Here is a 15,078-nt window from a genome sequence, read left to right as displayed (position 1 = left end):
TTTTGGACATAAAAGATGGTAGCAAGCATAATGTTTTTTTCGACATTAGCCACGTGCATAGGGTCTAATTGTCAAGTAATTTAGTTATTAGGAGCATGTAGTGAGTGGAGCGACAAGAAAAAAATATGGCTGTGCAATTTTTGAAAATAATAGATGGAGATAATTTCCTTATGTGGATGGACCGGTGCTTACCTGATTCTTACTTGAACAAACCTCCTACTTATGATTAACCACCTCACAAGCATCTGCAACTACGAGAAAAGTATTATTTGGATCCAAGTCAGTCCCTTACGAAGTAGCAATAAACTAGGGTTTAAGCTTCTGTCACTCTCGCAACCCATCATCTAATAACTGCTCCACAATGCATTCCCTTAGGCCCAAGTATGTCGAAGTGTCATGTAGTCGACGTTCACATGACACCACTAAGGAAATCACTACATACATACATACATATCAAGTTCACATGATTACTTGCAACAAGATTTCTCCCGTGACCTCAAGAACCAAAGTAACTACTCAAAAATGACAATCAAGCTCATGATCTGAACATATAATCTTCCACCAACACTAGTAGATAAAGGGCCTTTAGTCCCGGTTCTGGAACCGGGACTAAAGGGTCGTTACTAAAGCCTCCCCTTTAGTCCCGGTTCTTATATGAACCGGGACTAAAGGCCCTCCACGTGGCCGCTGCCTAGAGGTCCACCTTTAGTCCCGGTTGGTAACACCAACCGGTACTAAAGGAAATTTTATGATCTTTTTTCAAAAAAAATTGAATTTTTTTTATTTTCAAATTTCTGAAATATTTTAACCTCTAGTCTCTAATCACCCCTCATCACTGCTCAATTCAACCTCTAATCTCTAATCACCCCTCATCATTCCAAATCATCTAACTTCCCGGACGGTCACCCATCCTCTCACTACTCTAGCCTGAGCACGCTTAACTTCCGGGTTCTATTCTCCCTCGTTTCCAAGTCTGCACTTGTTGTTTTCCTGACAATAGTAAGATGTCAATCCTATTAACCCTCAGGAATTTAGCTTGAGCATGAAGTCACACATTTCACTGTTTGAGTTTGAAACTATTGTTCTAAAAAACAATAATTATTTAGTAACACTAATATTTCTTGAATAAGTAGTTTGACCATAGTTTGACCACAGTTTGACCATAGCTTGACCAATGTTTGACCAGATTTGACCAAAATTCAAAAAAACTGAAATAATTATTTAGTAACACTAATATTTCTTGAATAAGTAGTTTGACCATTGTTGGACCATAGTTTGACCAGATTTGACCAAAATTCAAAAAAATGAAATAATTATTTAGTAACACTAATATTCTTGAATAATTATTTAGTAACACTAATATTTCTTGAATAAGTAGTTTGACCATAGTTTGACCAGATTTAACGAAAATACAAAAAAAATGAAATTTGAGCATAACTTTTTTTCCTTTTAGAATTTGAGGATTCTAAAAATTTGCAAACAGGCCGTAGGCTGTCAAAATCGGATGCGGATGTTCGTACTGAACATTTTGATATATTATACGTTTTTTCCGACATCGTATGCAATTACGTTTTCCCTGCACTTTTTGCAAAACATGTCCAAATTTAAGTTTTTAAATTTTCCTAACTAGTAGATGTAGTAATATAACTACCTCTCGAAGGATTTTATTTTTTGAAGTTTTTACCATTTTCTTTTGATTTTTTCAAAACAAAAAAGGCGATCCAGGGGGTAGAGTTTGACAATGGGACCTTTAGTCCCGGTTTGAGACACAAACCGGGACTAAAGGGCATCGCACCCTTTAGTCCCGGTTCGTGTCTCAAACCGGGACTAAAGGTCTAATCTTTAGTCATGATATTTAACTTACATTACTGTTTGAAAACCCAATAGTTCCCGTTGGTACGATTTGCGGGCTTACCGGGTGTGCCATGAATCTGACAGGGCGTCTCAAGGATTTTATCTAAGTTGGATGGCCCATTTTGTTGCCTTTGAAAGGTTTCTTCCGCTGACCGGACTTGGGACCGCTGAATCCGGCATTGACTACCGTATCGTCTGCGTCGCCGTCATTGTTGTTATTACGACGTTTGTTTTTATTGCGGCCAGGTTTACCGTTGCCGTCCCGCACCTCGGAGGTGCCAGGGTCACCTGAACTGTTGATTCTACGAGCCAACCAGCTGTCTTCACCCACATAGAAGCGGGTCATAAGTGCCGTTAAGGCAGCCATGGTCTTCAGCTTTTCCTGCCCAAGGTGCCGGGCGAGCCATTCGTCACGGACGTTGTGCTGAAAGGCCGCTAAGGCTTCGGCATCCGGACCGTCTTTTAGTTAAGAACCGATTCCTAAGCTTGTGAGCTGATTCGCCTGGCTGCTAAATTATGTGACTCAAGTCATCAGCATCCGGTGGCCGGACATAAGTGCCCTGAAAGTTAGCCCTAAAAGCATCTTCCAAGTCTTCCCAGGTTACAATGGAGTTTTCTGGGAGGCTATTTAGCTACTACTGTGCTGGTCCTTTTAGCTTTATAGGAACATATTTAATGGTGTGGAGATCATCTCCTCGAGCCATATGAAGGAGAAGGAAATCTTCAATCCAGACGGCCGGATCCGTCGTTCCATCGTATGGTTCGATATTTACGGGTTTAAACCCTTCCGGAAACTAATGTTCCATAACCTCATCAGCGAAGCACAGGGGGTGTTCGGGCCCCTCCGTATCTCGCAATGTCGTGGCGGAGATCATCTGACATCTGAGTTCTGTACTTTAAGTGTCCATGCCACTTTATTGCTATGTGAAAAATATTTAAGTTATTTGTTGGAAGAAAATTTGTGATTTTTGAACAACATTAATATTTTGTACAACCTTCACTGCAAATTAGATGATCTAGATTTGTTTAGATATAAATGTATCCAACACTTAAGTTTGTGTAGATACATCCTTATTTAGTAAAATCTGAGCCAGCAAACGCGAGACCGATGGAGTATATGTCTATTTTCAAGCAATCACAACTTACCAAAAACAACAAAAGAAAGAGTAAGAAATCATGATTTACAAAGGAAAAACATTTGAGTATTTTTAGCAATTTGTTGAAGCATTAATTAAATTCTATATTGAGTTGGCGGAAGGAAATCATGACTTCTCGAAGCATTAATTAAATTATATATACATATTTTACAGCAATTTATGCAAGCAATTTTCTACATGCACGTTTCCGTGGCTCAGTCAACGCTTTAAAAGATTTCCATCATAGGCCAGGGCACTCAACATCTCTGTTTATTTATTTATTTCTTCTTTGTGTGAGCAAAAGCCCCTCATTTTTCTTTAAGAAATTCCCTAACCTCGCCAAAATTCTTGCCCCTCCATGTTGTTGTGCCGTGCCTGGGCAGACCTGCCGCCGGAGCTTGTTTGCCGCATCGCCGACGGACTTGACGCCCTCAAGTGCTACGCGAGTGCGCGGGGAACTTACCTGACATGGCGTTTCGCGCTCATGCCACCATTCACGTCGCTGCTCGTGGACCATAGCGACGACCCCGCCAAGCGCTGCACCACCGCCGCAATCAAGCGTCGTACCACTGTAGCCTGGACCCTCACACATCAAGCTCACCAAAATCCCCTATGTTAGGACCTGTCTTGTCTACTGTGGCAGATGGCTTGCCCTCTTTGTCTACATCGACGACGGTCATAGTCTGCTTAGCCTTTTCCACCCCGTCATGGCCGTTGAGATCCTCCTACCCCCGCTGATCTACGATAGACGCCTCGTCTCCAAGATGCTCTTTGCACCCAACCCCACCACTAATTACTTATTGGCCGCCGTGATATGTGACATTAATAGGCTTCCTACATCGCCGCAGGGGCCGGGAGGTGGGCCGACCTCGACCCCATCCGCCTCGCCGATGGAGACCAGATCACTGACATCCTCTACAACAGAAATGGTATGGTCTACTGCCTCACTCAGTTTGGATATGTCCACATGCTCCGCCTGCTGTAGCGCTGCCGCAGGGAACCTGTCACATTCTTGAGGGCCACACATTAGCGCATCACGCAGTGCATAACAAGCGGATCATCTAGATGCACGGTACAGGTCTAGATCTAAAAGCGTCGACCACTATAGAGACACTGTTGTCATCTGTGGGAAGCAACTTACTGTTTGACGTGGCCACCAATTTGACCCCACCAAATAATACAATCTCGGCTTTCACTAGCGCTAATAACCTTGTGTTCTAGGATTGTAACATATACCAAATCTGGAGGAATGCAGCCTCCACGGTTAGTATGCAGCTGCCAGGAGTGGGTCATTGTCATATCGAACATGAAAAAAAAATATTTGTTCTGAGTTATGACCCCAGCGCCGACCATGTTGGGACATTCTAACTGACTTAATGGGACACTAAGTGTTTGTTGGGAGGAACAGGGCAGTGTCGATATATGCAGAAGGAGTTCCAGGACTCAGGGGTGATTGTGTGTACTGGATCGCTGGGAGAGGTAGTGATGGGGGCATGGTCTGTGACATCAAAACTGGCAGGTCAATACCTTGCATTCCCCTCATGGATGGAAAAATTCCGGGGTTTCCACAAAGCACAATTTGCTGGTACATTCTAAGTGGTGAATGAAAGAAGAGTTTACCCGACCTGAGCAAAGGCCCATGCTTAATCTGGAAAAAAGTGATGCATCACTAGGGCAGCCTGGTGGCATAGTGATAAGGACCATGAACCACATTGGCGGAAGTGATGTTGTACCGTCGATAAAGGGTTTGGTTCATGTTTTTTGTATACTACATTCGAAGTTTATTTAATTCATTTGGAAATGTCGGCCTATCATTTGATTCACCGTTCCCTACATTTGAAGTAAAGAAGATAAATTTAACATAACATTAAACGATTGGAACCCAAACAACCTCTCACATAACAGTTGATAAACTGGGGTTTGGGTTACTATTACTCTAGCAACCCATAATCAACAAACTGATTCCACAATTCCTTCTTCTAGGCATCAATACCGTGAAGTGTCTTGCAATCGACGTTCTCTTAACACCACTAGAGGAAGAACAACACAAAATATAATCGAAACATTGAATAGTTATCTACTTCGCATGACTACTACCAATAAGGCTTTTCGCATGTCCTCAATAAATAATGTATAATAATCAGTAGGTATGAATATATGAAGAACAATCTGAAAATAACAATTTTTCACAAATAATTCTCCGATGCATCAACTACAAATGTGTAATCAACACATAAAATACTCACAGAATATGAACTTTGATACAAATATTGAGCAAGAGGGATGATCTAGGGTTTGAAGATTACATGGTGCTGGTGAAGATATTGATGGAGAAGATGATCCCAATGATGAATAGATTGTTGGTGATCCTGATGATGAACATGAAAGTTTCTCCGGTGGAGTCGCTCCTCCATGCTCGTCGTCAGTCTCCTTCGCCACACCGAGCGTTGGCAAAAATTTAAGTGTCCATGCACTTTAGTGCTATGTGAAAAATATTGAAGTTGTTTGTTGGAAGCAAATATGTGATTTCTAAACAACATTAACATTTTGTACAACCTTCGCTACAAATTAGTTGATCTAGATTTGTTTAGATACAAATGTGTCCAACACTTAAACATGTCTAGAAACATCCTTATTTAGTAAAATCTGAGCCAGCTAACACGAGACTGATGGAGTATATGTCTATTTTCAAGCAATCACGACTTACAAAAAACAACAAAAGAAAGACTAAGAAATCACGATTTACCAAGGAAAAACATTAGAGTATTTTTAGTAATTTGTTGAAGCATTAATTAAGTTCTATATTGATTTGGCGGAAGGAAATCATGACTTCTCGAAGCATTAATTAAATTATATATACAGCTCTTACCGCAATTTCTGCAAGTAATTTTCAGCATGCACGTTTTCGTGGCTCAGTCAACGCTTTAAAAGATTTCCATCATAGGCCTAGGCACTCAGCTTCTCTGTTTATTTTTTTCTTTCTTTCTTTGTGTGAGAAAAAGCCCCTCATTTTTATTAAGAAATTCCCTAACCTCGCCAAGATTCTTACCCCGCCATGTTGTCGTGCCGTGCCTGGGCAAACCTGCCGCCGAACTTGATGACCCCAAGTGCTACACGAGTGCGCGGGGAACTTACCTGAGATGGCGTTTCATGCTCATGCCACCATTCTCGTCGCTGCTCAGGGACCACAGCGACGACCCCGCCAAGTGCTGCACCGCCGCCGCCATCAAGCGTTGTACCACTGTAGCCTTGACCCTCACGCATCAAGATCACCACAATCCCCTGTGTTAGAACCTGTCTTGGCTACTGCGGCGGATGGCTTGCCCTTGTTGTCTGCATAGACGACGGTCATAGTCTGCTCAGCCTCTTTGTCATGGCCGCTAAGATCCTCCTGCCCCCGCTAATCTACGATAGGCGCCTCGTCTCCAAGATTGTGTTTGCAACCAACCCCACCACTAATGACTTATTGGCCGCTGTGATATGTGACATCAATGGGCTTGCCAACATCGCCGCAGGGGCAGGGAGGTGGGCCGTCCTCGACCCCATCAGCCTCGCCGATTGTGACACCCCAAAATTTTACCCTTGATTTATTGATTAAAAATTTTGCCAGGAAATTTAAACCTCTATTTTCTGGATTTTTCTTTTGATTCCAGAGCCATTCTTTACCTTATTATTATGGCGCTTTTACCTCAAGTAAAAAACTTTCCAAATGTATTATTGGACTTGTTTCTCCCCTCAAGAAAAACATTTCTATTATCAGTGGATTTATTTGCATAATTATTCCTTTCTGAGCCTTATTCCTTAAAATGATTTTTCTTAAGTTTCAGGACCCAATTTGCACCGCAACCTTTTGATATATTTATCTAAAATTCCAACCAAAATTTGGAGATGTCATGTGATGTTTTTAAATCACTTTTATGCAAAAATATATTTCATTCTTTGATATTTTGAGCTCTACACCAAGTTTTCAAATCTGGTCCAGTGTGCAATTTTGCACTACAACCCATTTAAATACTTCTTTAAAATTTCCACCAAAATTATGGGATGTTTATAGGAGTGTTTTATTCAACTCTATGCAAAAACCATTGGATGTTTCTTTGAAAGATTTGAGTGAATCAACCCTCATTTTCCTTCTGGCCCAGTTGGGTGTTTTTCTACTGGCCAACTCTAATTTATCTTGCTCTACTAACCCATGCGCTTTTCCTAATTATAGCCCATCCTACAACACCCTTAAGCGTCCAGGAGAGTGGACCCATTTGGAGGATTTTAAGTGGCATGCAATGAGGCATATGTTCTTTCTGTCCAAAAACTGGAAGTTTTTGCCAAAGCTTTGCACTAACAAGTTTCTGGGTTTGGGTTCCAAATGACCTTGCACCATCTCCCTTCATTCTAAAGAGACACTGATCTGGAAAGTTTGGCCACCCCCCAAGAAGTTGCCTAGATGCCATTAGCATTTTTGTCAAACACCTGGTGTGCATGGCCAGTTTTGGACATGATTTTTGTCTGTTGCACTGTGACCTTGCACCTCTGGGCATAACCAACATGTCCACTAATCTTCTAGGGGACCCTAGCCTAGACCTGCTAATCCCCAGCTCCACCCAAGCCGCCTAGCATGCTCTGGCATTTCGCAGAATGCTTGGCGTGCACGCTCTGGGCGTGCCCAGACCGCACGTTTTGCACGCGTGCGCACCGAGCCGCTGCGTCCCGCTGCCGATGCCCCGCGCTCGTTCTGGCCCTTCCCCTCTCCCGTCGACGCCCCGACCCCTCCCGCGTCGCAGAGCTGCCCCTGGAGCTCCACAGCTCCGCCGTTAGGTCAGCCACGGCGGCTAGCGGGCGGCCACAGCAACCTCTGCCGTGGACAGCGCCACCCGAGCCTCCTCTGCTAGCCAGCTGCCCTCGTGAGCAGTCCATCCTCATCCGCTCGCCCTCCCGACCCATCTAGCCTCCACCACGTCGCCCTGACCGCTACAGAGCGGCGGTTCGCCGGCGAACTTATCCACGGCCGCGGAACCACCATGGCTACGCTATATAAGGGCCCCCCTTGAGCTCATCCAAGCCTGCAGGCAGCCTCAGACCATCCCACTGGTACTCGTACAACCCGCAATCGACGGCGGGAGGCCATCTTCCTCGTCTCCGGCCAGCTCGGCCGCCATTGCGCTCCGGTGCCATGCATCGCCAACAGAGCCTCCCCCACCCTTCCAACACCACCGCTCGACTCCCCTTGACCCTGCGGAGCTACCCAGCATCTCAAACACGGTCGGGAGCCACGGCCTCCCAGAGCCCCAAACCCACCCGAAGCTTCCTCCGCCGCGGGGCTCACCACCGGTGACTCCCTTCGCCCCCACCACCCTACAGACCACCAGGAGGACCGCCCCGGGGTGGCGGATGCATCCCGACCCTCCGGAGCCCGCGGGAAACCACCGTTCGCCGGCGTTGATCGCCGGAGCCTTGCCTCTGTTCGGCCAGAGGAAGAAGGAGGCGGGGGCGACTGTTCGAACCTGACTAGTGGGCCCCCTGGACCCACTGTCAGTGACCAGCCCCGCCACCACGTTCTTTAAGTGAAAGCGCAACGCCCCAGAGTACGTCTCCCCTGCTAAGAAAGCGTGTTCTATATTGAAACATTTTCCTTTTTCTGTTTTATTTTAAAAACACAATTGGACTAAACATTGACTGGCTATAACTTTTTAAATATAAATCCAAATGACTTGATTCTTTTTCTGTTGTTTCCCAAATATTGTCTAGTTTATTTTCATATTTATTTCAAAATTTTCCAAACAAGTCTTTTGTACTGTTTTTAAAGTATGTGTTATTTGAATATTTTCAAAAATAGGAGTTTGAAGAAGGAGAAAACTTTCAAAAGTTTTGGAATGCACCCTGCCTCTCCACAACTTGAAGGCAAGGATTCTGAACCCAGGCATAATATTTCGTGGGTTGTTTGATACGGTTATAACACCACCTCGACATGAAGCATAAGTTATTTTTATGTGACGATGTGATCATAAGCTTTGAGTGCATAATGAAAATTCTTGCTGTTGGAAATGGATATGCTTGTGATAGCAATCACCCTCATATGCCTCTCATGCCTACCGGGAAGGATCCGGGAATGTCTTTGTCTTGGGTAGACACGAGCTTGTCCCTTGTCGAGACGGTTATGACCGATGGGGCAGGGGGAGGTATGATGAGTGGTGGTGGTGTCTGATGGATGTGAAATATATTTCTTGAGCTAACCATGCAGGAAATACTTAAACCTCCTGAGTCGACCGTAGATCGAGTCTTGTTCCAGTAACCCCCATACTTGTTTCGTGCTGCCACATGTCCCTGACGTAGGTGGGATACGGTTCAGTAAGTTGTCAACCCCTGTCTTAGCACACACCGTACAGAGAGGCCATGGTGGAAGATACCGGCTGCATCCGGTAGGCATGCCACCTGGTCTGGGGGCATGGGTGTTTCCGGTTGGGACCGAGAGGGGGGCACCCCTTAGAGCGCGCGATAGAAATTTGATCCCATGCTACGCGAGGTTGTAGCCTCCCCACTTAGAGTTTTTCTTAACAGGTGTCGTGGGTGATTCCAGACACGAGTAAAGTTAAGCTGGTGTGTGCAAGTCCGACGTGTTTTCGACTAAAAACCGTAGACGGAATTAGTTTCGATGGACTAAAGAAATCCATTACTCATGGGTAAAGAGTACACCCTCTGTAGAGATATTATACCTATTCGAATAGCCGTGTCCATGGTTAAGGACTAAAGTCTGGGATGGGTCATGTGTCGGTCTTAGTGTCGGTCTTCGAAGGAAAAACTACCGAACCAGAGCATTAGTTATGATCTGTGACATATGATGATTATGATTATTGTTATTGTGGACTAATCATTTCTATTATTTGAAATTTATGAGTATCCCTGGGACGGTTCTACCTCCTGGATATTCACTGTGATTATTCTTATATAAGCCCTTTATGTGGTGTCGCTCAGACGCCCGACTGTGGCATGCTTGTCATTTCATTTGCTTATAAGCCCTTTATGCGGTGTTGCTCATACGCCCGACTGTGGCATGTTTGTCATTTCATTTACTTATAAGCCCTTTATGTGGTGTCGCTCATACGCCCGACTGTGGCATGTTTGTCATTTCATCTACTTATAAGCCCTTTATGTGGTGTCGCTTAGACGCCCGACTGAGGCATACTTTATATTGTTAGCCTTTCGAGGCGTCGCTTCAGACACCCGATCGGTGCATTCTATTTCTACTCGCTGATTGCATATTCATATGTGACATGATTAACCTCCTTGCATGCATCATGAGCTTCATTCATGACTGACGAAGTAATCATAGAATATTTCAAAGCATGATTATCAGTGGCTATATTATACCTGTGTTCTTAATGTTTGCGAGTACATTCAAAGTGCTCACTGACTTGTCCCTGGCTATTGTCTTGGCCAGATTTCTTGCGTGGAGAGGAGCGTTGTGATGACAGCCCTGGAACCTACGCAATGATGATAGCAGCCTCACAAAGATAGGAGTTATCCTGGTCAGCTGTTCCTGTGGAAAATGGAGTCCCATAGACGCTGATGATCCGCAAACCGCTTCCGCCATCAACCACTAGAAACCAATTGTTGAACCCATAGGCCAGAATGGTCTTGTACTACATATTTTGTATTTTGCTTGGAGTTTCTATAACAAGTTGGTGTCTCATCAGCTAACAGTAGTCCTGGGGCTGGTGAGCACAAGGGCCGCATTTGGGAAATTAATATCCCGAAAAAACCGGTCCTGACAAACTTGGTATCAGAGCCAGGCTGACCATTGGCTAATCCTATCTTAGCCAGGTCGAAAAACCTAGGTAAACCAACCCATCAGACCTTAACCAAACCCCGGCCAAGCTTCTCGTGTAAGATAGCCTCACAGTGACCTGATACCTTTTGGTAGTCGGTGCCCAACCTATCAGCCTAGCCTGTCGGTCACACGCCAGTGACCGGCCCCTGAATAGTCTTTTTCGGAAGCGTGCGAAGGAAGACTCCATCCCATTTTTCTATAAAAGGGCACGCTAGCCTCAACCCAGCCCAGCACAACCTCTAACCCCAAACAAAGCTAAAATGTCAGGACCCATTGTTCACGATGAGACCACAACAACCAACCTTGGAGGTTTTGTGACCGTGCTAGCAAACCTCACCCGCCGTGCCTTTGCATTAGAAGAGCCCCCAGAATATGTTGTGTACCAAGGGTCCATGAGCGGTGAGAGCCGTCAATTTTGGGCCACTCTGCACATCTATGGTAGGGGTCTATCGCCAGAACGCCCCTACAGGTTCACCGGAAGGACAACTTCCTTTGAGCCACAAGCCATCCAACTAGCTGCTCGAGAAGCTATAGTTCAACTCCGGCACTTGTCGCCCAGAGTTAACTGTCGCTCATTCTACTACTACCCCAGCCGTGACGGGTATGGTAGGCCACCCCAGGTTGCCAACAGAGATCACGAGACGGATCCTGCATTATTGCATCTGGTGCGCTATGTAAGTGCACTAGAGGGACTGTTCAATCAAATCACCCTTGATCTGATCGCAGCTCGTGTAGAACTGATCTGCCGAGCCCCAGCGAGAAGAGAAGATGAGCCCGACGCCGACAACCCAGTCGTGCTGTTCGGACCATCGATCGAGACCTTGAGGTCAGCCCCAGCCATCAACCAAGGTGCTTTGATGACCCCAGAAGTGCTTTGTCGCCTTTTGGGAACACACTCCAACGGGATTGTGGCCAACAATCCCCGCGATGGTCATCATCGCTACCCCGACCCTACAGTTCCTCAACCCCCTCCAGCTAACCCCGACGGTGAGGCCAATGGAGAAGCCTCGACATCCACAAGGCACGTCCGCTTAGATATAAACGAGGTGGACTAAGTCACTCGAATAGTACCGAGTCTCAGTATGTCCACACCCTGTAATTGTGTGATCTTGTATCGCCACAATGTTGTCTTCATGTGCATCCCTATTTTAAATAGCAGTTGTATGTGGAGGTACAGTTGCATTTTTAATCCCGGGCGTACAGTAACACGTCACTTTTGTGAGATGTGTGTATCTGTGGCTTGGACCCCGACCTCATGAGAGCAGAACCAGCAAACTAGTGCCCCTCCCCACAGTAATTAACCCAGCCCAGTTGCTATATAAGGGCCACCTCGTGATCTTGCCGAGTACCCCTCATCTTGTGCGCAACCCTCACAACCATTTCTTGCCATGCCGAGCCCTAGCATTTATCTGAGAACCCCAGATGCAACATCGGGTAGTTTTGTTAAAATATTATGGGACTTTACCTGCAGTACCATGGGTTCTACCCAGCCACCCCAGTATGAGCTGCTCAAGTCGAGGATCACCTCATCCACCTCAAAATATTCGGCAGTAGTACACATCCCTCCCGTAAACTCAAACCAATACCCCACGGAAGTCTCCTTCCTGGGGAAATCTATGCCAACCCCGCAAATGGCCATAGAAGCTGCTGCACATGAAGCACTTGTTCGCCTTCGATTCACGGTACCTTATGCCAGCGAACGAGGGTATAACTACTTCCCGAATCGAGCAGCACCCAGAGGAGTGACATCTTTTCCCGGTGGACGAATTGAGAGAGACCCAGAACTGGCCAACCTTGTCCAGTATGTCATCGCTGAGGAGCGTTTGACCCAGTGAGTAATGGGTTATCTCCAAAGCCTCGCTGATTTAAATCCTCATATCGCCATCGGCAGACCACTAAGGCCCGACCAGGAGAGACACATTCATCGTCTGGTCAATCCGCTTCCCCCGATAGAAGAAGAGTGCACCCCTGTACCAGAGATGTTTTCTCGGGACCCCGTCCAGTTGCCGTTTTAATTCTAGACGTTACTACTATGTTTACTATTGCAACATTTATTTTTGTGTTGTAACTTATGCGTGGTACCTTGAGTTTGTGCGACGAGTCAATTATTTGGTTTCAATTATTATGAGTAGTTTTGCTGCTGTAAATTTTTGATTAACTAATTTTCACTCGCGAAAAATCCCAAAGTGAGATTTCTCTTCCCCTGAGTTACTGCAACATATATCTCCTCACGACAAAGATTTCATTCACGCAGCACCACGGCAGTAGACTCACAACCACAACCACTCGAACACATGCACTGCTTGCAAAACCACGTAACCGTGTTGCATCTCACTGATCACCCCCCTAACACACCACAGTCTCGAAAGGAGAAATTTCTGGGTAAATTATTCGGACACAGTTGCCCACAAGCACACTAACAGCGGTTAGCACCTGACACCGCACCTAATCCTCCTGCTCACCGCCGCTGCGAAGAGCCATCACTCGAGCAGCAGCGTCACCTCGATCATCGAGGATCATCAAGCACAGTAGCACGGAGAGCCCCAGCAATGCCGCCAGCCCTCCGCACATCAGGATCACGTACCAATCTGGCATCGCCTCCGCCATTAAAACCTTGTCTCCAGCTTCTGTAAACGGAAATGGAGGAGGAAGAAGGGGAAGGAGAAGTGAGGCCAAGTGTGAGGAAGAAGAGAGAAGCACCTCGGCCGTTTTATAGCTCGAGCTCGGTGTACGGTGGGCGAAGTCCACCAGCGCCGCTCGTCGCCCGATCACCGGTGTTCTGAGGCGAATCCGCGAGCAGTGTTGACAGCACGCTGGCCCGCAAGGTGAGTGCACGCTGCACCGGCAGCTAGCACGCCGCGCACTACCGCGGTACGGCCTAGATGCCCTACGCGCTAAACGTCGCCGGTGGAGAAAGCGCGGGAAAGCGCGCGGGAGAGAGGAAGAAGAGAGAACCGGAGGAAGAAGAAGAGACTGATAGTACACCCCGAGTCCACCTGTCAGCCAGTGAGAGCACTGTGCTCTCGGGCTCGACCAGCGTATTTTAAATTTAGAACTTATTCTAAATTTACTGTATCCAACGTATAAATCTCTCATTTTCCCCCTAACCATAGATTTTTTCCATGCAGCGCCAGTGTTCCACACTCTGGTTTTACACCACTTATTGCCCTCTCATTGTAGCCACATTTTATTGCACATATTTTCTTAAAACAGCTTTTAACAAATCTTGAGGATGAGATTTTTCTTAAGGGGGTAGTGTTGTGACACCCCAAAATTTTACCCTTGATTTCTTGATTAAAAATTTTGCAAGGAAATTTAAACCTTTATTTTCTGGATTTTTCTTTTGATTTCAAAGCCATTCTTTACCTTATTATTATGGTGTTTTTACCTCAAGTGAAAAACTTTCCAAATGTATTATTGGACTTGTCTCTCCCCTCAAGAAAAACATTTCTATTATCAGTGGATTTATTTGCATAATTATTCCTTTCTGAGCCTTATTCCTTAAAATGATTTTTCTTAAGTTTCAGGACCCAATTTGCACTGAAACCTTTTGATATATTTATCTAAAATTCCAACCAAAATTTGGAGATGTCATGTGATGTTTTTAAATCACTTCTATGCAAAAATATATTTCATTCTTTGGATATTTTGAGGTCTACACCAAGTTTTCAAATCTGGTCCAGTGGGCAATTTTGCACTACAACCCATTTAAATATTTCTTTAAAATTTCCACCAAAATTATGGGATGTTAATAGGAGTATTTTATTCAACTCTATGCAAAAACCCATTGATGTTCTTTGAAAGATTTGAGTGAATCAACCTCATTTTCATTCTGGCCCAGTTGGGTGTTCTCTACTGCAACCCTAATTTATCTTGCTCTAGTAACCATGAGCTTTTTCCTAATTATAGCCCATCCTACAAAACCTTTAAGTCCAGGAGAGTGGACCCATTGGAGGATTTTAAGTGCATGCAATGAGGCATTGTTCTTTCTGTCCAAAACTGAAGTTTTGCAAAGCTTGCACTAACAAGTTTCTGGTTTTGTCCAAATGACCTTGCCATCCTCTCCTTCATCTAAAGAGACACTGATTTGGAAAGTTTGGCCACCCCAAGAGTTGCCTAGATGCCATTAGCATTTTGTCAAACACCTGGTGTGCATGGCCAGTTTTGACATGATTTTTGTCTTTGCACTGTGACCTTGCACCTCTGGGCAAACCAACATGTCCACTAATCTCCTAGGGGACCCTAGCCTAGACCTGCTAATCCCCA

The sequence above is a fragment of the Triticum aestivum genome, chromosome 3A, assembly GCF_018294505.1.
Source record: "Triticum aestivum cultivar Chinese Spring chromosome 3A, IWGSC CS RefSeq v2.1, whole genome shotgun sequence".
In the NCBI taxonomy this organism is placed as follows: domain Eukaryota; kingdom Viridiplantae; phylum Streptophyta; class Magnoliopsida; order Poales; family Poaceae; genus Triticum; species Triticum aestivum.
Note: the sequence above shows the minus strand (reverse complement) of the source record.